Genomic DNA, 21,174 nt, shown 5'->3' on the forward strand with positions numbered 1-21,174 from the left:
AGTCATCTTAGCCTAGTTTCACTAGTTTTTTTCTTTTGTTTTCACTTGAATTATGCACTTTCTTGAGGCTTAAGCAAGCTAATTTAGGTAGATTTTCATGCTTCCTTTGATTGAATCAACCATATGTGAATTAATGCTTTTTCATGAGGTTTGATGCCATAATTGGTGCATATTAGGATAGAATGATCATCTCATGATTTCAAGCATAGCTTTGATGTGTTTGGTTGATTTATGATAGGTGAAGAAAGCTTGGAAAAGGATTGAAGTGAGAAGGAATGGCTAGAAGCTAAGAGAAGACAAGGAATCAAGTGAAATTGAACCAAGAAGAATGAAGTTGGAGTTGAAGTTAGCCTCAACGTTAGCCCCCTAACTTGGAGGCTAACGTTGGAAGCTAAAAATTCCTCCCAGGGCTAGCCACGTTAGCGCCAACGTTAGCCCCCTAACTTGGAGGCTAACGTTGGCATAAGAAATCTTCCCCAGGGTGTGCCAACGTTAGCGCCAACGTTAGCCCCCTAACTTGGAGGCTAACGTTGGCATGAAATTTTGCTCCCAGGAAGGCCAACGTTTGCGCCAACGTTAGCCCCCTAACTTGGAGGCTAACGTTGGCGCCATTCCAACTCAAAGCAAGGCCAACGTTAGGGTCAAAGTTAGCCCCCTAACGTTGGCCCAAACGTGAAGTGCAGCAAATTTGTTTTGCTGCTAGAAAAAGTTAGCTTTGAAGTTAGCCCCCTAACTTTGAGGCTAACTTTGAATCCAAATTTGCAAAACTCAATTCCGGTTCAATTGGTTCACTTGGGTTCTTCTCCAAACTTCAAGAGCAATCAATCAAGGCTTCTTTCAACCCAAATCCACCAAGAGCAAAGGCCCAACTCAAGGCTTGAAGATCAATTGAAGAAAGTGTATAAATAGGCTTAGATTCAATTTATTCGGGGAGCTTCCCTTTTTAGTTTTTAGAAGGCTTTCTTCTCTGTTTTGAGAGCTTCCCTTTTTAGAGTTTTTAGAGAGTTTTCTTTTCTGTTTTGGGAGCTTGAGTGCTTTTGAATTTCTTAGTTTAATTGCTTTCAATTTCACATACTCTTGTCTTGGATCTTGGGTTGGAGAATTGAAGGAATTTTGTTTCAATCTCACCTTGGATCTTGTTTACTTTCACTGCAATTTGAATTTCCTTTTCTGCTACTTGCTTTCTCATTTAATTTCCTTGCAATTTACAATTCCTTTGAGATTGTTCTTGTTGGATCTAGGAAGGCATTGAGATCTAGACTTGGTTTTCTAGTCTCTGGGTCCTGAGATCCAATTTCTCATTTCAATTCTCTGCACCTTGCTTTAATTGTTCATTTAATTTCCTGTTTCGAATCTGTTTCAAACCCAATTCCCATTTACTTTCTGTTTGATGCAATTTAACTTTTCTTGGTTTAATTCTTGCAAATCTAAGTCCCAATCCCCTTTACATTTCAAGCCATTTACATTTCTTGTCATTTAAGATTCTTGCAATTTACATTTCTTGCAATCTAAGTTTCTGCCATTTAATTTCTTGTTCCTTAAGATTCAGCACTTTAATCTCTTGTTCTCTTTACTTTCAATGCAATTTAAATTCTGCAACTCAATCAACCAAATCTTGATTCGCTTGACTAATTCAACCACTAAACTAAAATTGCTCAATCCTTCAATCCCTGTGGGATCGACCTCACACCCGTGAGTTTTTATTACTTGATGCGACCCGGTGCACTTGCCGGTTAGATTGGTGTTGTTTTGGGAGAAATTCATTTTTCCACCAAAATATCCCCATCATTGCCCCTGCGTTCTTCAGCCCGAAGGGCATTACTACGTAGCAGTAGTTTGCCCTTGGGGTTATGAACGAGGTTTTTTCTTGGTCGGGTCCGTACATCGGGATTTGATTGTATCCCGAGTATGCGTCCATGAAGGAGAGATATCTGTAGCCTGAGGCTGCGTCTACTAAGGCGTCGATGTTTGGTAGTGGATATGGGTCTTTGGGGCAGGCTTTGTTGAGGTCTGTGTAATCGACGCACATCCTCCATTTTCCGTTTGGCTTTTTTTACCAAGACCACGTTTGCAAGCCATAGGGGGTATTTTACTTCCCTAATGAACCCTGCCTCTAGTAGTGCTTGTACTTGTTCTTCTATCGCTTGCATGCGCTCGGGTCCGAGCTTCCGGCGTCTTTGTTGGACAGGTCGGGATCCCGGGTAAACTGATAGCTTATGGCACATCAGGTCGGGGCTTATGCCTGGCATGTCGGAGGCTTTCCAGGCGAAGAGGTCGGAATTCTCCTTTAAGAGGGTTATGAGTTCCTCTTTTAGGCCCGTTCTGAGGTTCGCTCCTATGTTTGTTATTTTTTCAGATGTGTTCCCGATCTGGACTCTTTCGGTTTCTCCCTCTGGTTGTGGCCGAAGATCTTCTCGGGCTTGAACTCGCCCGAGTTCTATTGTGTTGATCTCTTTTCCTTTTAGGCTCAGGCTTTCGTTGTAACATCGCCGTGCTAGTTTTTGGTCGCCTTTTAGGGTAGCGATTCCTTTTGCGGTAGGGAACTTCATACAGAGGTGTGGGGTCGAGACTATAGCTGCCAGTCTATTTAGGGTTGGTCGCCCAATGAGGGCATTGTATGCTGAAGTGACGTCGACTATAATGTAATCGATGTTTAATGTTTTAGATTGCTCGCCTCTTCCAAAGGTAGTGTGTGCGAGACGTATCCTAAGGGATGGATTGGGGTATCTCCTAGCCCAAATAGGTCGGTGGGATAGGCCTTTAGTTCTTTTTCTTCGAGTCCGAGCTTGTCGAATGCCGTTTTGAACAGGATATCTGCTGAGCTTCCCTGGTCAATCAGGGTTCGATGTAAGTTGGCGTTTGCTAGGATAATGGTGACTACCATTGGATCGTCGTGCCCGGGAATTATCCCTTGAGCATCTTCTCGGGTAAATGAGATAGTAGGTAACTCGGGTAGGGGACCGTCTTCTCGGACATGATAGATTTCTTTGAGGTGTCTTTTTCGCGAGGATCTGAATGTTCCTCCGCCTGCAAAACCCCCATTTATCATGTGAACGTGTCTTTCAGGGGTTCGTGGGGTTTGTTCGGCCCGACCTTCGTTATCTCCCCGCCTTCTCTTCCTGGTCTCTTCTCCTTTCTCTGCTATGTATCTGTCGAGTTTTCCTTCTCTGGCCAGCTTTTCTATAACATTTTTTAGCTCATGGCAGTCGTTAGTAGAATGACCGTAAAGCTTGTGATATTCGCAGTATTCGGACCGATCTCTTCCCGCTCTCTTGTGTTTTAGTGGTCGGGGCGGTGGGATCTTTTCGGTGTGGCATACTTCTCTGTAGACGTCTACCAGGGAGACCCGGAGGGGGGTGTAGTTGTGGTACTTCCGTGGCTTGTCCGAGTTGGGATCTTCTTTTTTCTTCTGTTCCCGATCCCGATCTCGGAGTGGGTAGGTTGATTCCTTCCTAGAAGAGTCTCTTAGCTGGGAGGTTTCCTCCATGTTGATATATTTTTCTGCTCGCTCCTGCACCTCGTATAGGGAGGTCGGGTATCGTTTGGATAGGGATTGGCTAAACGGTCCTTCTTTTAGGCCGTTTGCTAGTCCCATGATGGCTGCTTCGGTGGGCAGGTGTTGTATGTCCAGGCAGGCTTTGTTGAATCGCTCCATGTATTCTCGGAGAGTTTCTTGGTTACCTTGCTTGATCCCGAGTAGGCTGGGGGCATGTTTTGTCTTGTCCTTTTGAATAGAGAACCTTGTTAGGAATTTTTTGGTTAGGTCTTCGAAGCTGGTGATCGATCTTGGTGGCAGGTTGTCGAACCACTTCATGGCTGACTTGGTGAGAGTGGTGGGGAAGGTTTTGCACCGAATTGCGTCGGAGGCGTCGACTAGGTACATTCTGCTTCTGAAGTTGCTGAGGTGGTGACTTGGATCGGTGGTGCCGTCGTAGAGATCCATATCGGGTGGTTTGAAGTTTCGCGGTACCTTCTCCTTCATGATCTCTCGCGTGAACGGATCATGGTTGCCTTCGGGGGTGGTGCCGCGCTCTGTCCGGTTTTTCAGGTTGGCCTCTACTTTCCGTAGTTTTTCTTCTAATTCTCTGCATTTGCGAGCTTCCCTTCTCAGCTCTTGTTCAGTTTCTTTTTGCTTCTTTATGTCCTCTTCGAGTTGTTTCAGTCGGTTTTGTTGTGCCCGGACTGCTTCTAGAATTTCCGAGCTCTTTTCTTTTTCGGGATTTTGTGGATCCTTGTTTGGGAGTGATGTCTTTGGGCGATTCTGTTTGTTGCCTCCTGGAGTGCGTGGTGATAGAGGGCTGTCCGGTCGTTCTCCGGTGTCAACTTCCTCCTCTTGTTCTGATGCAGCGTGGTCATTGTTGAGTGGGTCGTCCGCCATGGTAAAGGGATGACTTCCAGGTCCTCGGCAACGGCGCCAATGTTCCAGGGGTTACCTGAAACGTGTAGCTCGGTCGTCTGGAGATGCCCGAGGTGGGGGTCAGGGACCCGAGCTTGATGTGTTGGCGGTTGGTGGTTGTACCTGCAATGACACTCCGATGCTTAAGTTAGCATGGGTCCAAGCAGATATGTGTAGAATGTGGAATGTGTGTCATACCTGGGTGCTCCAGTGTATTTATAGTAGTTGGCTGTGATCTTCCCTAGATAAGATATTCTTATCTTATCTTATCTTTCGGGAGTTTTATCCCTATCTTTGTGGAACCGCCTTTGCTAGGCCTTTTCGGCCTTTAGGTTTTGGGCTGCGTTCCTTTTGATGGGCCTTCCTTGCTTTGTTGTCCGAGGTCCGACCTCTAGGTGTGGGCCTTAGGACGAGGTCGGACCTTTTCATAGATTTGCCGAGTTGGAGGAGCTCAGTCAGGGTATGAACAGAAACCATATTCAAGCAAGAAGCAACCAAACAATCAACATTAAGCAAGCACTTGCAACTTATTTAATTAACAAACAACTAAGCAAAAATTAATATAATTAGCAAAAGGAAAATAAAACCAAGCAAAACAAAGTAAAGAAATTAGAGAAGAGGGCAAAAGCAAGAGAAAGGAGGGGTGGAAGAAAGAAGAAAAAAAAGAAGTAGAGAGAAGAGAACAAAAGAAGCATCAAAGTGAGAAAACAGGGGCGTGCGTACACACAGGGACGTGTGCGTACGCACAATAGGTGGAAAAATGCTGTTGTGCGTGCGTACGACAACGTGCGGGCGCTGCGAACAGAAGCAGAATAAGGGTCTGTGCACACGCACAAAGGCGTGTGCGGACGCACAGAAGGAAAAAGAGGGGGTGTTTCCACGCACAAGTGCGTGCACTGCGAGGAGAGGGGGATTCAGTGGTTGTGCGTGCGCACAGAGCTATACGCATCAATGGCGCCATCAACATGGTACGCTCAATTGCAATCTCAACTCTTTATCACAACTTCGCACAACTAACCAGCAAGTGCACTGGGTCGTCCAAGTAATAAACCTTACATGAGTAAGGGTCGATCCCACGGAGATTATTTGGTATGAAGCAAGCTATGGTCATCTTATAAATCTCAGTCAGGCGGATTCAAATGGTTATGGAGGATTGATAATTAAAAGAAGAATAAAACATAGAATAAAGATAGAGATACTTATGTAATTCATTGGTGAGAATTTCAGATAAGCGTATGAAGATGCTTTGTCCCTTTCGTCTATCTGCTTTCCTACTGTCTTCATCCAATCCTTCTTACTCCTTTACATGGCAAGCTGTATGTTGGGCATCACTGTTGTCAATGGCTACAGTCCCGTCCTCTCAGTGAAAATGTTCAACGTGCTCTGTCACAGCACGGCTATTCATCTGTCGGTTCTCGATCATGTCAGAATAGAATCCAGTGATTCTTTTTCGTCTGTCACTAATGCCCCACAATCGCGAGTTTGAAGCTCGTCACAGTCATTCAATCCCTGAATCCTACTCAGAATACCACAGACAAGGTTTAGACCTTCTGGATTCTCAAGAATGGCCGCCAATGGATTCTAGCTTATACCACGAAGACTCTGATTAAGGAATCCAAGAGATATCCACTCAAGCCTTGTTTGCATGTAGAACGGAAGTGGTTGTCAGGCACGCGTTCATAAGTGAGAATGATGATGAGCGTCACATAATCATCACATTCATCAAGTTCTTGGGTGCAAATGAATATCTTAGAACAAGAATAAGCTGAATTGAATGGAAAATAGTAGTAATTGCATTGATACTCGAGGTACAGCAGAGCTCCACACCTTAATCTACGGTGTGTAGAAACTCCACCGTTGAAAATACATAAGAACAAGGTCTAGGCAAGGCCGAGAGGCCAGCCCCCATAATCTAAGAACTAGACGTCCAAAGATGATCCGAAGATCTAAAGTGATCCAAAGATGAAAATACAATAGCAAAAGGTCCTATTTATAGAGAACTAGTAGCTTAGGGTTTACAAAAAAGAGTAAATGACGTAAAAATCCACTTCTGGGCCCACTTGATGTGTGCTTGGGCTAAGCATTGAATCTTTCATGAGTAGAGACTTTTCTTGGATTTAAACGCCAGCTTTTGTGCCAGTTTGGGCGTTTAACTCCAGCTTTTGTGCCAGTTCCGGCGTTAAACGCCGGGAATTCTTGAGCTGATTTGGAACGCCGGTTTGGGCCATCAAATCTCGGGAAAAGTATGGACTATTATATATTGCTGGAAAGCCCTGGATGTCTACTTTCCAAATCACTTAAGAGCGCTCCAATTGAGATTCTGTAGCTCCAAAAAATCCACTTTGAGTGTAGGGAGGTCAGAATCCAACAGCATCTGCAGCCCTTTTCAGCCTCTGAATAAGATTTTTGCTCAGGTCCCTCAATTTCAGCCAGAAAATACCTGAAATCACAGAAAAACACACAAACTCATAGTAAAGTCCAGAAAAGTGAATTTTAAATAAAAAATAATAAAAATATAATAAAAACTAACTAAAACATACTAAAAACATACTAAAAACAATGCCAAAAAACGTATAAATTATCCGCTCATTAGCGCACGCACAGTTTTTTTTCAGAAAAATGAAGCGTCGAGATCGCTAGCTATCTCGCCGTCTGTGCATATGCACACAGGTCCGTGCGCACGCACAGGACGCAAAAAGAAGGGGATGCGGATGCACATGGTGTGCCAACGCTCCTAGCAGAGGGTGCATATGCTAGTGTGCGCACGCACAGATGGGTGCGCGCGCATGGAATGTGAAAATTGGAGTTGTGTGCGTACGCACAGGTATGTGCACACGCACATGCTCTATTTTTTCCAAAAATATTTTGTGCCCTAAGGCACCAAACTTGATATCCAAAATAGCATTTTTAACCCCAAAAATTATTCTACCCTAAAACTACAAGACCAACACAAAAATTCTACCAAAATAAGCTAACTAAAAGAACAAAAAATTCAACAAACAAATGCTAAAAGAGAGGGAGAGTTAGAAAGATGTTACCAAGCACTTTTATTTAATGTCTTTAAGTTAGACAATTGGGAGAGCCTTGCCATGGTGGCTTGTGCTTGACTTCCCCACCAATGCTAGAATGTCCAATGTCCTCCGACATCCCAATTCTAACCATCAACAAAATAAAAGACCACCAAAGAGCAAGCTATTTACATATTAACATATATACAATAGCCAAAAATAACATCATTGCAACTCCCCGACAACGGCGACAAATTTTGACAATGCCCAAATTGCATAGGTTAGGAATTAAACTAAGGAACCCTAATTCTAGAGAGAAGGGGGAGCTTCTCTCTCTAGAAAATGAACTACATGATAGAAATCTAAGCCTAATTCATCCCCCCTTCACATGGGAAGAGGGCCTCTTTGATATAGCACTCATTAGCTTCAGAAAGTCCCAAAATTGGGCCCTCGAGGGCCAAAAATTGCCCCCAGCGATTTGTAATAAATGAGTCACGCGCTGGGACCTGTGCGTACGCACAGATGTGTGCGTATGCACAGATGTGTGCGTATGCACACTTGCTGATTTTATTTTTATGCGTACACACAGGCAGTTGTGCGTACGCACACATGGCTGTGTGGTTCTTGTCCGTAGGTGGTGGACGAAATTGTGATCCTCTTTGTATTTGCATGAGATTTAAAAATTGGCTCTATTGGAATTTATGATCACAACTTCATTCAGCTTAACCAGCAAGTGTACTAGGTTATCCAAGTAATACCTTACATGAGTAAGGGTCGATCCCACAGAGATTGTTGGTATGAAGCAAGCTATGGTCACCTTGTAAATCTCAGTTAGGCAGATTAAATTGGTTTATGGATTTTCGAATAATTAATAATAAATAGAAAATAAAAAGGGATAGAAATACTTATGTAAATCAATAGTGGGAATTTCAGATAGGCGTGTGGAGATGCTAGAATCCTTTCGAATCTCTACTTTCTTATTGCTTTCATCCAATCCTTCTTACTCCTTTCCATGGCAAGCTGTATGTAGGGCATCACCATCATCAATGGCTACTTTTAATCCTCTCGGGAAAATGGTCCTATGCGCTGTCACTGCACGGCTAATCGTCTGGAGGCATCACCCTTGTTGATAGCTACATCTCATCCTCTCAGTGAAAATGGTCCAAATGCTCTGTCACAGCACGGCTAATCATCTGTCAGTTCTCAATCAGGTTGGAGTAGAATCCATTGATTCTTTTGCGTTTGTCATCACGCCCAGCCTTCAGAAGTTTGAAGCTCGTCACAGTCATTCAATACCGGAATCCTACTCGGAATACCACAGACAAGGTTAGACTTTCCGGATTCCCAGGATCCTACTCAGAATACCACAGACAAGGTTAGACTTTTCGGATCCCCATGAATGCCGCCATCTATCTAGCTTATACCACGAAGATTCTGTTGGAGAATCTAAGAGATATGCGCCCGGCCTAAGGTAGAACGGAAGTGGTTGTCAGTCACGCGCGTTCATAGGTGAGAATGATGATGAGTGTCACGGATCATCACATTCATCAAAGTGTTGTGCAACGTATATCTTGGAATAAGAATAAAAGAGAATTGAATAGAAAGTAATAATAATTGTATTGAAACTTGAGGTACAGCAGAGCTCCACACCCTTAATTTATGGTGTGCAGAAACTCCACCGTTGAAAATACATAAGTGAAGGGTTCAGGCATGGCCGAATGGCCAGCCCCCATGAAGGTGATCAAAAGACCGAATGGTCAAGAGATTAAACAATCAAAAGATTAAACTGTCAAAGGATGTCTAATACAATAGTAAATTATCCTATTTATACTAGACTAGCTACTAGGGTTTACATGAGTAAGTAATTGATGCATAAATCCACTTCCGGGGCCCACTTGGTGTATGCTTGGGCTGAGCTTGATCTATTCACGAGCTGAGGCTTCTCTTGGAGTTGAATTCCAAGTTATAACGTGTTTTGGGCGTTCAACTCCGGATCATGACGTGTTTCTGGCGTTTAACTCCAGACAGCAGCATGTACTTGGCGTTCAATGCCAAGTTACGTCGTCAATTTCCGAATAAAGTATGGACTATTATATATTGCTGGAAAGCTCTGGATGTCTACTTTCCAACGTCGTTGAGAGCGCGCCATTTGGAGTTCTGTAGCTCCAGAAAATCCATTTTGAGTGTAGAGAGGTCAGATTCCAACAGCATCAGCAGTCCTTTTGTCAGCCTTTTTCAGAGTGTTGCTCAAGTCCCTCAATTTCAGCTAGAAATTACCTGAAATCACAGAAAAACACACAAACTCATAGTAAAGTCCAGAAATGTGAATTTAACATAAAAACTAATGAAAACATCCCTAAAAGTAGCTTGAACTTACTAAAAACTACCTAAAAACAATGCCAAAAAGCGTATAAATTATCCGCTCATCAGTAGGCACAGGTGGTTGCGCGCACGCACACTCTAATGTGCTTCTCCTTTATTTTCTTCTTGTTTTCTCCTAATTCCATGCTTTCCTTCCACTCTTATCAAGCCATTCCAACATATTACACCTGAAATCACTCATCAAAACCATCAAGGCATCGAATGGGATGAAAGTGCGATAAAATTGACTAATTTAGGCACAAAATAGCATGTTTTCACAATTAAGCTCAACTTAGGGAGAAAACACAAATGTATTCTATTTACATGAATAAATGTGGGTTTATATGATGAAATACACTCAAATCAAACCAAAATATATCGTCAAATATGGTTTCATCACCGAGCCCTCCGAATTTTTTACTTAAACGTACTTGAAATTTGCAACTGGTTCAAACAAGCTATTCCGGCAACTTCACCAATATTCAACTTAAGGTCTGTAAACTTATCCACTAACTCCGCCTCTTTGATCCTCATCCAAGCAATAGTCAAAGACTTTCGGCTCAAGGCATCTGCTACAAGGATCGCCTTTCCTGGTTGATAACTCAATTCGAAATCATAATCCTTTAGTAGCTCTATCCACCTCCTTTGACGTATATTGAGCTCTTTCTGATCAAAGATGTACTTAGGACTCTTGTGATCAGAGATGACTCTAAACCTCACTCCGTATAAGTAGTGACTTCAAATTTTCAATGCAAACACAATCGCTGCCAATTCCAAGTCATGAGTTGGATAATTCACCTCATGTGGTCTCTACGTTCCGGTGTTGCATTAGCACGCAACCCAGACCCTTCAACGAAGCATCACAGTACACTTCAAACGGCTCGTGCAGTTTCGGTAAATCAAAACAGGTGCCAAAATTAATTTCTCCTTCAAAGATTGAAAGCTCTCCTCTCGGTCTGACGTCCACACAAATGGCACCTCTGATAAACCCTTATTTTATGATTTATATTGTGTTTAATTGAGTGGTTTTATCAAGTTTTTACCCACTTATTCATATGATTAGCATGATATTGCAATTCCTTCCCAAAGTTGTTCTATGGTTGAAAACTTGCTTCCTAGAGATCTTTTTATTGTGTATTTTAATTGTCCTTTATACCATTCGATGTCGTGATCCGTGTGTTAAGTGTTTTAGGCTTTATAGGGCAGGAATGGCTTAGAGAATGGAGTGGAAGCTTGCAAAAATGGAAGGAACACAAGAAACCAAGGAGATGACCAGCGAACACCGACGCAGACGAATGGCACACGCGACTGTGCGAAATGGAGAAAATCGCAGTGACGCGTTCGCATGCCTGACGCGAACGCGTGGATTAGAATCTGCACAAATGACGCGAACGCGTCGACGACACGTACGCGTGGCAAGGAAAATGCTGAATGACGCGCACGCGTGGACGACGCATACGCGTGACATGCGTGATCTGCAAAATTAAAAGAAATCGTTGGGGGCAATTTTGGGCCGAGTTTTGACCCCGTTTTCGGCCCAGAAACACAGACTAGAGCCAAGGAACATGCAGATACTCAACACAGATTCTCATTAGGATAGTTTTTAGTTTTTAGATCTGATTTTACTCCTCCACTAGGTTTTTCTTCACATTCATAGTTCTTAGAATTTTTTTTTGCTGGTTGCTTTTGATTTGGATATTGGGAAGAGTTGTTACCTCTGCCAAAACTTCATTATTCTAGTTTGTTTCTCTTGTCTCTTACTCTTTCATATCCTTAATCCTTGTTCAGAGTTACAATTGGATTATTTTTAGAATTTATTAATACAAGAACCATTTTTATTTTTAATTGATCTTTATGATTACTGTATATCATGTCTTCCTTCTATTCCCTTTTTAATTCTGTGAAGTTTACATTCATGATAGTGGAGTTGTTCCCTAACTTGATTGGGAGTTGATTAAAAGGAGAACCTTGAGTTGGAACACTCAAGTGATAATCCTAATGGATAGTTAATGACTAATAATTCTAGTCTCTAACTCTAATCCTTCCTTAGGAGAGGATTAGGAACTGAGGGTATAGTTGGTTAGTTAGTTACTTGACTTTCCCTTATTAATTAAGGGATGACAAAGTAGAACAACAATCCTTTAGAATTACACTTAGGAAAAATCCAACAAGGATAGAACTTCCAATTAATCTTCTCCCGGTCAACATTTTTATTTGAATTACATAAATTCTCTTATTTATTTTTCTGTTTCTCAAACTCAAAAAATTCTTAGAAAACCTCTAACCAATAAGCTGCACTCTTTTGTCAACTCGTTGGGAGACGACCTGGGATTCATACTCCCAGTATTTTTATTCTAATTTTGTGGCAACCCTTCTAAATTGATAAGCGGATCTTTGCTGGTCAAGAACTGTACTTGCAACGTTCTTCTTACATTGTGACTAAGATCCTTCCACAAGAATCTATAGAGGTCATCAAAGAGGAAACCGGAAGGAAGTTTGCAGTAAAGAAAGACAAGCTAAGGCACTGTGATTTTCAACCTCCTTGAAGCAAAAATAGAAGATGTCAAGCTAGTGACAATAAAAGAGCGCTTGTTGGGAGGCAACCCAACCTGAGGTAGTTTCTTTTTCATAGCTTTTTCAATAAAAATGTTGAATAATTGGTATGCATTGCAAGGAGCTAAGTTTGGTGTTGCACACCAAAACAATTTGAGGGAGAATGAAAACTTCTAAGTTTGGTGTTCCACCAAAAATATCATTTAAAAACACATTCTCACCTCTTGCATAACTCTAGCTCCAAGCAATCAAACACATTATTCAACTGTTGAATTGCTTTCTAGCTTTAATTTCATTAAACTTTAACAAAGATACACGGTTTCAATTATGGTTAACTTGTTGCATCTGAGGTAGTGGCAAATAATTAAGTTTGGTGTCCCTACACCAAAAATCAATCCTGGAGCCACACTCAGTATTATACACACTAACCATATAATTAAGGGCTTGAGAAGCAAGCAACTTTGAGGATTATGCAGGACATGAGTCAACAATTGAAGACACTATGCATTTTAACTCAAAGAGAACACAACAGAAGGAAGAATCAAAGGGTTGCAACTTCAAAGGTTGTATCTGAACTTAATCCTTGCTGCTGTGTATTGTTTCGAACATGGGAACCATTGTTTGTCTTGCTAAAGTGTTTATCTAGTTGCAAGTGAAATTGTTTGTTAAAAATGCTAAATCTGCATAATGCTTGTATCCATCACTTAGCTTTAAATATTGTTTTGTTTCCCATATGCTTGAATAAAAGAGTTTGGTTTGAATTGAAAAGTAAAATATCCAATGTTGCATAAGTATGAATGAAAGTTAGTGGTGGTACATGTGTTTGATTAAATGTATAACTCATGAAATAATTGTTGCATAATATCATTCTCATTCAATTGTAAGTTAGCTTGCTGTTACAAAGACTCCTATCAAGAATGAAACAACCCTTGGTAACAAAAACAGAAAGAAAAGGAAGAAAGAACAAGCCAAAATGGCAAAGAAAAACAAAGAATAAAGGTTGGACACCAATAGCTTGGACCTTAGGACATATGCCTGTGGTGTTCTTGTACTAAGATCTGCTTGGATGAGTAAATTCTAAGGGGTATTTTAAAACCCGGTCACTTAGATCAACTGATTTGGGATGGCCAATTGAAAATCCACAATAAAGAGCAACTTAGATACAAAACATTTAGTTATCCAAAGAGATGCTGGGCATCAATGATCCTAGGAAGAATTAATGAGCCATGTGTCTTAGGTGGAAAGATGTTGAGCAAAAAGAAAAGAAAATAAAGGCAAAGGCTATGCTGCAGCATTTGACACCCAACCTCTAAAAGAATAATAAGCTTGTTAAAGCATTGTAAGCCAAGAAAAGTTAGCAAGGGAGTGAGTGAAAAGTGAGTCTTATAACAGCAAGTTTAGCAAACCTTTGATGCAAAATGTATATTATGTAACAAGAACAATAACTTGAGTTGTCATTGTCTGCATAAATGCCCCATAGATCAAGTTCTGCTATCTGCATAATAAGGATATGCATTCTTTTCTTATTCATTTCATTTACTCTTAGTTTTGATGCTTGCTTGGGGACAAGCAAGGTTTAAGTTTGGTGTTGTGATGACAAGTCATCATATACCCATTTTTCAAGCTAATTTCACTTGTTTTGTTAGCATTTATGCACTTTCTTGCATCCTAAGTAAGTGATTTGGAGTGAAAATGCATAACTTCTTTAAATCAAGCAACCACCATGAAATTAATGTTAATCCATGAGGTTTGAGCTAATTTTAATTGAATTTTAATTGATTTATAAGCCTCTTGAATTTAGTGATACTTTGAGTGGTTGTTTGGTTTATTATAGGTGAAGAAAAGAAAAGAAAAGGAAAAGCGTGGCATAGAAAGTGTAGCCCAAGGAAGAAGAAGCGTGGTTTAAGGGAGGAGAAGCGTGCCGCATTGCAAGGGGGAGGCAACATTGCCCTCCACAAGGGCACAATGCCCTCTAGGAGGGCAACATTAGGTGACCAAGCAAAGGAAGGCAATTCTGCCCTGCCCACTCCAAGGGCAGAGCACAAAATGTGCCTTGGAACCAAGAGGAAGAGAACCTTGCCCTGCCCTTGTGGAGGCAGAATCAGGCTCTCCAAGGAAGAAATTCAAAGGAAAATTTTCACCCATGCATGCTACAAGGATCGAACAAGGAACCATGAGGAAGCTAGGCACTAAGGTCCACTACCATGCCAAGAAGCCAAGAAAAAATGTAGCGTGTTTGCCTCCTCCGTGATTCGAACACGGGCCGTGAAGGAAGGGACTTTGCCCTGCCCTTGGCGCGGGCAAGGCAGCATTTGGAGAGCACACCATTGCCGCACCAAGCTCGCACAAGGCTGCACATGGCCGCACCAATTCTCGAACCATGCACCAATTTTCTGCCCTGCCCTCCACAAGGGCAGGGCAGCCTCCTGGAAGTGAATTTTCATGGGCCGAAAATTCAAATTAAAACACCATTTTAATTCATTTCTTCACCAATTCAAAAGCCCATCCAAATCCCAAAATCCAAGAATAGAAAGTGTATAAATAGAAGCTAGTTTGATGTAATTAGGATTTGGAGAACCACATACCTTTACTTTGAGCTTTGAATTTTCACTTTTATTTTGAGCTTTTGAATATTTTCTTGGTGACTTGACCGAGAATTCTGAGAATTGGGGAAGAGAATTGATCTCTCTTCTTCCTCATTCTTGCCTAAGCATTTCTAATCTTCTGTTTTTGAGTTTTGGGTGTGAGAAATTGAGGAAATTCTGTCTCAATTCCCATTCAAACTCTTTTCAATTTGTTTTCTGCATAATTCAATTTAATTTCTGTTCTTCTATTGCTTCTTCTTTAATTTTCTGTCAATTGCTTTGATACTTCAGATCTGGGAAGGAAATTGAGTTTTAGGCTCTGCTACCTAAGCTCTTGAGTCCTGAGATCACAATTCACTTTGGGTTCTTCTGTGAACCTTGCTGCATTTTATTTCCTTTCTGTTTGAATGCTTATTGCTTCTAATTCAATTTCTGCTCAATCAATTGTTGCAATTTACTTTCTCTTTGTTTAGATTCTGCAATCCCATTCCTCAAACCCTTTTTACATTCAAGCAATTTATCTTTCTTGCCATTTAAGTTACTGCAATTTAAGTTTCTTGCACTTTAAGTTTCAGTCATTTATTTTCTTGTTCTTTAAGTTTCTGCAAATTTACTTTCCTGTTTTTTAATTTACTGCACTTCTCCCTTCCCCCTTTACATTTACTGTCATTTACTTCTCGTTAAACACAAATCACTCAACCAAAACTTGATTCGCTTGACTAAATCACCCACTAAACTAAAATTGCTCAATCCTTCAATCCCTGTGGGATCGACCTCACTCATGTGAGTTATTATTACTTGATGCGACCCGGTACACTTGCCGGTGAGTTTTGTGTTGGATCGTCTTCCACACATCAAGTTTTTGGCGCCGTTGCCGGGGATTGAAATAGATTGACAATGATTAAGTGAAGTGGAGGTCTAGATTAAGCACTTTTTCTTCTCTGTTATTATAATTCTTACTAACACACTAACTGTTTGAGAAATTGCCTCTATTAATTCACTAACAATTTATCTCAATTAACTGCACTTAATTCTCAAGCGTGTTGTTGTTTGGTCATCCTGATTGTTTGCATATCACAGGAAATCAAGTTTCTACAGACAAGGGGTATCATGACATGAAGCCACCACTCATCACACTCATCAAGAACAATTGTTCTTATGACGGAAATCCATCAGAAGATCCTCAGCAGCACATATTCACCTTTCTAAAGACTTGTAATGCAGTCAAAACTGATGGCTCAGATCATGACACTTATAAGATTCTGTTATTCCCCTTCTCATTAAAGGGTGAAGCTGCACAATGGTTTGAAACTTTTCCTCAAGGAAGTATCACTAGTTGGGATGATTTGGTTACCAAATTTCTGGCCAAATTCACCTCATCTAGACAGATCATCCAGCTGAAAAAGGAGGAACATCTATTCACACAAGGGGATGAAGAACCACTCTTCAAGGCATGGGAAAGATACAAGAAAGCGACTGATAAAGTGGGTTTCCGAGCTTTCTATGAAGGATTGACCCCAGAAACAAAAAAAGCAGTGGATTACTTCTCAGATGGCCTACTCAAAGAAACAACAACTGGCCAAGGAATTTCAGATTTCAATGACAAAGAAGTCAACAACCAACACTCATTTGAGAAATCACAGAATACAATCCCAGAAAAAGAAGTGACGAATATTGAAGGGGCGAATGCGTTCAAGGAACTAAACGGACAAATGCACCATCAAACACAGCAAAAGATGGAATTGTCTGCTGCAGTGAATGCCAAATTTCCACCATGGAGACCTCATTCTTATCTGAGAATAAGGGAGCCTCAACATCAAGAACAAGGAAGTTTCCACCAGGGCAATCCCATAACCACAACCAATCAACATCCCCCACCCACTAATACCCCCCAAAGCCAACACTCACAACACAGACACTCCCAAACTCATTTCAACTGGAGAAGGAACGAGTACCAAAATCACAAACCAAGGGACTTCAATTATAACAACCACAATTTCACAAATCAACAAAAACATCATTACAGCAATAACAACCACTACATGCCACCACCACACCCACCCTTCCTACCTTTAACATGTCATAACCACCCAACCTCACAAGACTCTCAGAGAATCACAAACTTGGAGATCCTAATCGAGAGAATAATGAAACATCAAGAGGAGACAACAAGGAACCAAGAGATGTTAATGAGAGGAATTGAGGAGCAGATAGCTCAACTGGCGAAGTACTTTGCAGAAATGGGTGAGAAGAAACCAGATACTTCCTTCAAAATCATTGAAGACAAACCAACCAACAACAAAGATGCTACAAAGAAGGAAGGATGGAAAGGGATCACAGAGGATAACGAGAAAATACTGGACAAAGGAAGCACCAGCCAAGAAAAACAGAACAAGGAATTCTTTCAAGGAGAAGCAGAGGATAGAACTAGAGAAAAGCAAAAATTCCTCACTGAAGAGTTTTCACTAGGGGATCGAGTGATGATCAATATTCAACCCTTGAAGGTGTCCCCACAGTTACCTGAGCACTACATTGTGACTAAGATCCTTCCACAAGAATCTATAGAGGTCATCAAAGAGGAAACCGGAAGGAAGTTTGCAGTAAAGAAAGACAAGCTAAGGCACTGTGATTTTCAACCTCCTTGAAGCAAAAATAGAAGATGTCAAGCTAGTGACAATAAAAGAGCGCTTGTTGGGAGGCAACCCAACCTGAGGTAGTTTCTTTTTCATAGCTTTTTCAATAAAAATGTTGAATAATTGGTATGCATTGCAAGGAGCTAAGTTTGGTGTTGCACACCAAAACAATTTGAGGGAGAATGAAAACTTCTAAGTTTGGTGTTCCACCAAAAATATCATTTAAAAACACATTCTCACCTCTTGCATAACTCTAGCTCCAAGCAATCAAACACATTATTCAACTATTGAATTGCTTTCTAGCTTTAATTTCATTAAACTTTAGCAAAGATACACTGTTTCAATTATGGTTAACTTGTTGCATCTGAGGTAGTGGCAAATAATTAAGTTTGGTGTCCCTACACCAAAAATCAATCCTGGAGCCACACTCAGTATTATACACACTAACCATATAATTAAGGGCTTGAGAAGCAAGCAACTTTGAGGATTATGCAGGACATGAGTCAACAATTGAAGACACTATGCATTTTAACTCAAAGAGAACACAACAGAAGGAAGAATCAAAGGGTTGCAACTTCAAAGGTTGTATCTGAACTTAATCCTTGCTGCTGTGTATTGTTTCGAACATGGGAACCATTGTTTGTCTTGCTAAAGTGTTTATCTAGTTGCAAGTGAAATTGTTTGTTAAAAATGCTAAATCTGCATAATGCTTGTATCCATCACTTAGCTTTAAATATTGTTTTGTTTCCCATATGCTTGAATAAAAGAGTTTGGTTTGAATTGAAAAGTAAAATATCCAATGTTGCATAAGTATGAATGAAAGTTAGTGGTGGTACATGTGTTTGATTAAATGTATAACTCAGGAAATAATTGTTGCATAATATCATTCTCATTCAATTGTAAGTTAGCTTGCTGTTACAAAGACTCCTATCAAGAATGAAACAACCCTTGGTAACAAAAACAGAAAGAAAAGGAAGAAAGAACAAGCCAAAATGGCAAAGAAAAACAAAGAATAAAGGTTGGACACCAATAGCTTGGACCTTAGGACATATGCCTGTGGTGTTCTTGTACTAAGATCTGCTTGGATGAGTAAATTCTAAGGGGTATTTTAAAACCCGGTCACTTAGATCAACTGATTTGGGATGGCCAATTGAAAATCCACAATAAAGAGCAACTTAGATACAAAACATTTAGTTATCCAAAGAGATGCTGGGCATCAATGATCCTAGGAAGAATTAATGAGCCATGTGTCTTAGGTGGAAAGATGTTGAGCAAAAAGAAAAGAAAATAAAGCCAAAGGCTATGCTGCAGCATTTGACACCCAACCTCTAAAAGAATAATAAGCTTGTTAAAGCATTGTAAGCCAAGAAAAGTTAGCAAGGGAGTGAGTGAAAAGTGAGTCTTATAACAGCAAGTTTAGCAAACCTTTGATGCAAAATGTATATTATGTAACAAGAACAATAACTTGAGTTGTCATTGTCTGCATAAATGCCCCATAGATCAAGTTCTGCTATCTGCATAATAAGGATATGCATTCTTTTCTTATTCATTTCATTTACTCTTAGTTTTGATGCTTGCTTGGGGACAAGCAAGGTTTAAGTTTGGTGTTGTGATGACAAGTCATCATATACCCATTTTTCAAGCTAATTTCACTTGTTTTGTTAGCATTTATACACTTTCTTGCATCCTAAGTAAGTGATTTGGAGTGAAAATGCATAACTTCTTTAAATCAAGCAACCACCATGAAATTAATGTTAATCCATGAGGTTTGAGCTAATTTTAATTGAATTTTAATTGATTTATAAGCCTCTTGAATTTAGTGATACTTTGAGTGGTTGTTTGGTTTATTATAGGTGAAGAAAAGAAAAGAAAAGGAAAAGCGTGGCATAAAAAGTGTAGCCCAAGGAAGAAGAAGCGTGGTTTAAGGGAGGAGAAGCGTGCCGCATTGCAAGGGGGAGGCAACATTGCCCTCCACAAGGGCACAATGCCCTCTAGGAGGGCAACATTAGGTGACCAAGCAAAGGAAGGCAATTCTGCCCTGCCCACTCCAAGGGCAGAGCACAAAATGTGCCTTGGAACCAAGAGGAAGAGAACCTTGCCCTGCCCTTGTGGAGGGCAGAATCGGGCTCTCCAAGGAAGAAATTCAAAGGAAAATTTTCACCCATGCATGCTACAAGGATCGAACAAGGAACCATGAGGAAGCTAGGCACTAAGGTCCACTACCATGCCAAGAAGCCAAGAAAAAATGTAGCGTGTTTGCCTCCTCCGTGATTCGAACACGGGCCGTGAAGGAAGGGACTTTGCCCTGCCCTTGGCGCGGGCAGGGCAGCATTTGGAGAGCACACCATTGCCGCACCAAGCTCGCACAAGGCTGCACATGGCCGCACCAATTCTCGCACCATGCACCAATTTTCTGCCCTGCCCTCCACAAGGGCAGGGCAGCCTCCTGGGAGTGAATTTTCATGGGCCGAAAATTCAAATTAAAACACCATTTTAATTCATTTCTTCACCAATTCAAAAGCCCATCCAAATCCCAAAATCCAAGAATAGAAAGTGTATAAATAGAAGCTAGTTTGATGTAATTAGGATTTGGAGAACCACATACCTTTACTTTGAGCTTTGAATTTTCACTTTTATTTTGAGCTTTTGAATATTTTCTTGGTGACTTGACCGAGAATTCTGAGAATTGGGGAGGAGAATTGATCTCTCTTCTTCCTCATTCTTGCCTAAGCATTTCTAATCTTCTGTTTTTGAGTTTTGGGTGTGAGAAATTGAGGAAATTCTGTCTCAATTCCCATTCAAACTCTTTTCAATTTGTTTTCTGCATAATTCAATTTAATTTCTGTTCTTCTATTGCTTCTTCTTTAATTTTCTGTCAATTGCTTTGATACTTCAGATCTGGGAAGGAAATTGAGTTTTAGGCTCTGCTACCTAAGCTCTTGAGTCCTGAGATCACAATTCACTTTGGGTTCTTCTGTGAACCTTGCTGCATTTTATTTCCTTTCTGTTTGAATGCTTATTGCTTCTAATTCAATTTCTGCTCAATCAATTGTTGCAATTTACTTTCTCTTTGTTTAGATTCTGCAATCCCATTCCTCAAACCCCTTTTACATTCAAGCAATTTATCTTTCTTGCCATTTAAGTTACTGCAATTTAAGTTTCTTGCACTTTAAGTTTCAGTCATTTATTTTCTTGTTCTTTAAGTTTCTGCAAATTTACTTTCCTGTTCTTTAATTTACTGCACTTCTCCCTTCCCCCTTTACATTTACTGTCATTTACTTCTCGTTAAACACAAATCACTCAACCAAAACTTGATTCGCTTGACTAAATGACCCACTAAACTAAAATTGCTCAATCCTTCAATCCCTGTGGGATCGACCTCACTCATGTGAGTTATTATTACTTGATGCGACCCGGTACACTTGCCGGTGAGTTTTGTGTTGGATCGTCTTCCACACATCACTTCACACAAGGCATGAAGCCTCAGGATAAAACCACATTGGAAGGTGCTAGTAATGGTTCTATGAAAAAGTACAAGACCACAGATGAAGCATGGTAATTAATCAGTGACTTAGCTAAATCCACTAGGAATCACAGGCATAGTCACAGCCACTCAAAAGCTGTTGCAGAGGTGTCCT

The sequence above is a fragment of the Arachis stenosperma genome, chromosome 2 (assembly GCF_014773155.1).
Source record: "Arachis stenosperma cultivar V10309 chromosome 2, arast.V10309.gnm1.PFL2, whole genome shotgun sequence".
NCBI classification, from domain to species: Eukaryota; Viridiplantae; Streptophyta; class Magnoliopsida; order Fabales; family Fabaceae; genus Arachis; species Arachis stenosperma.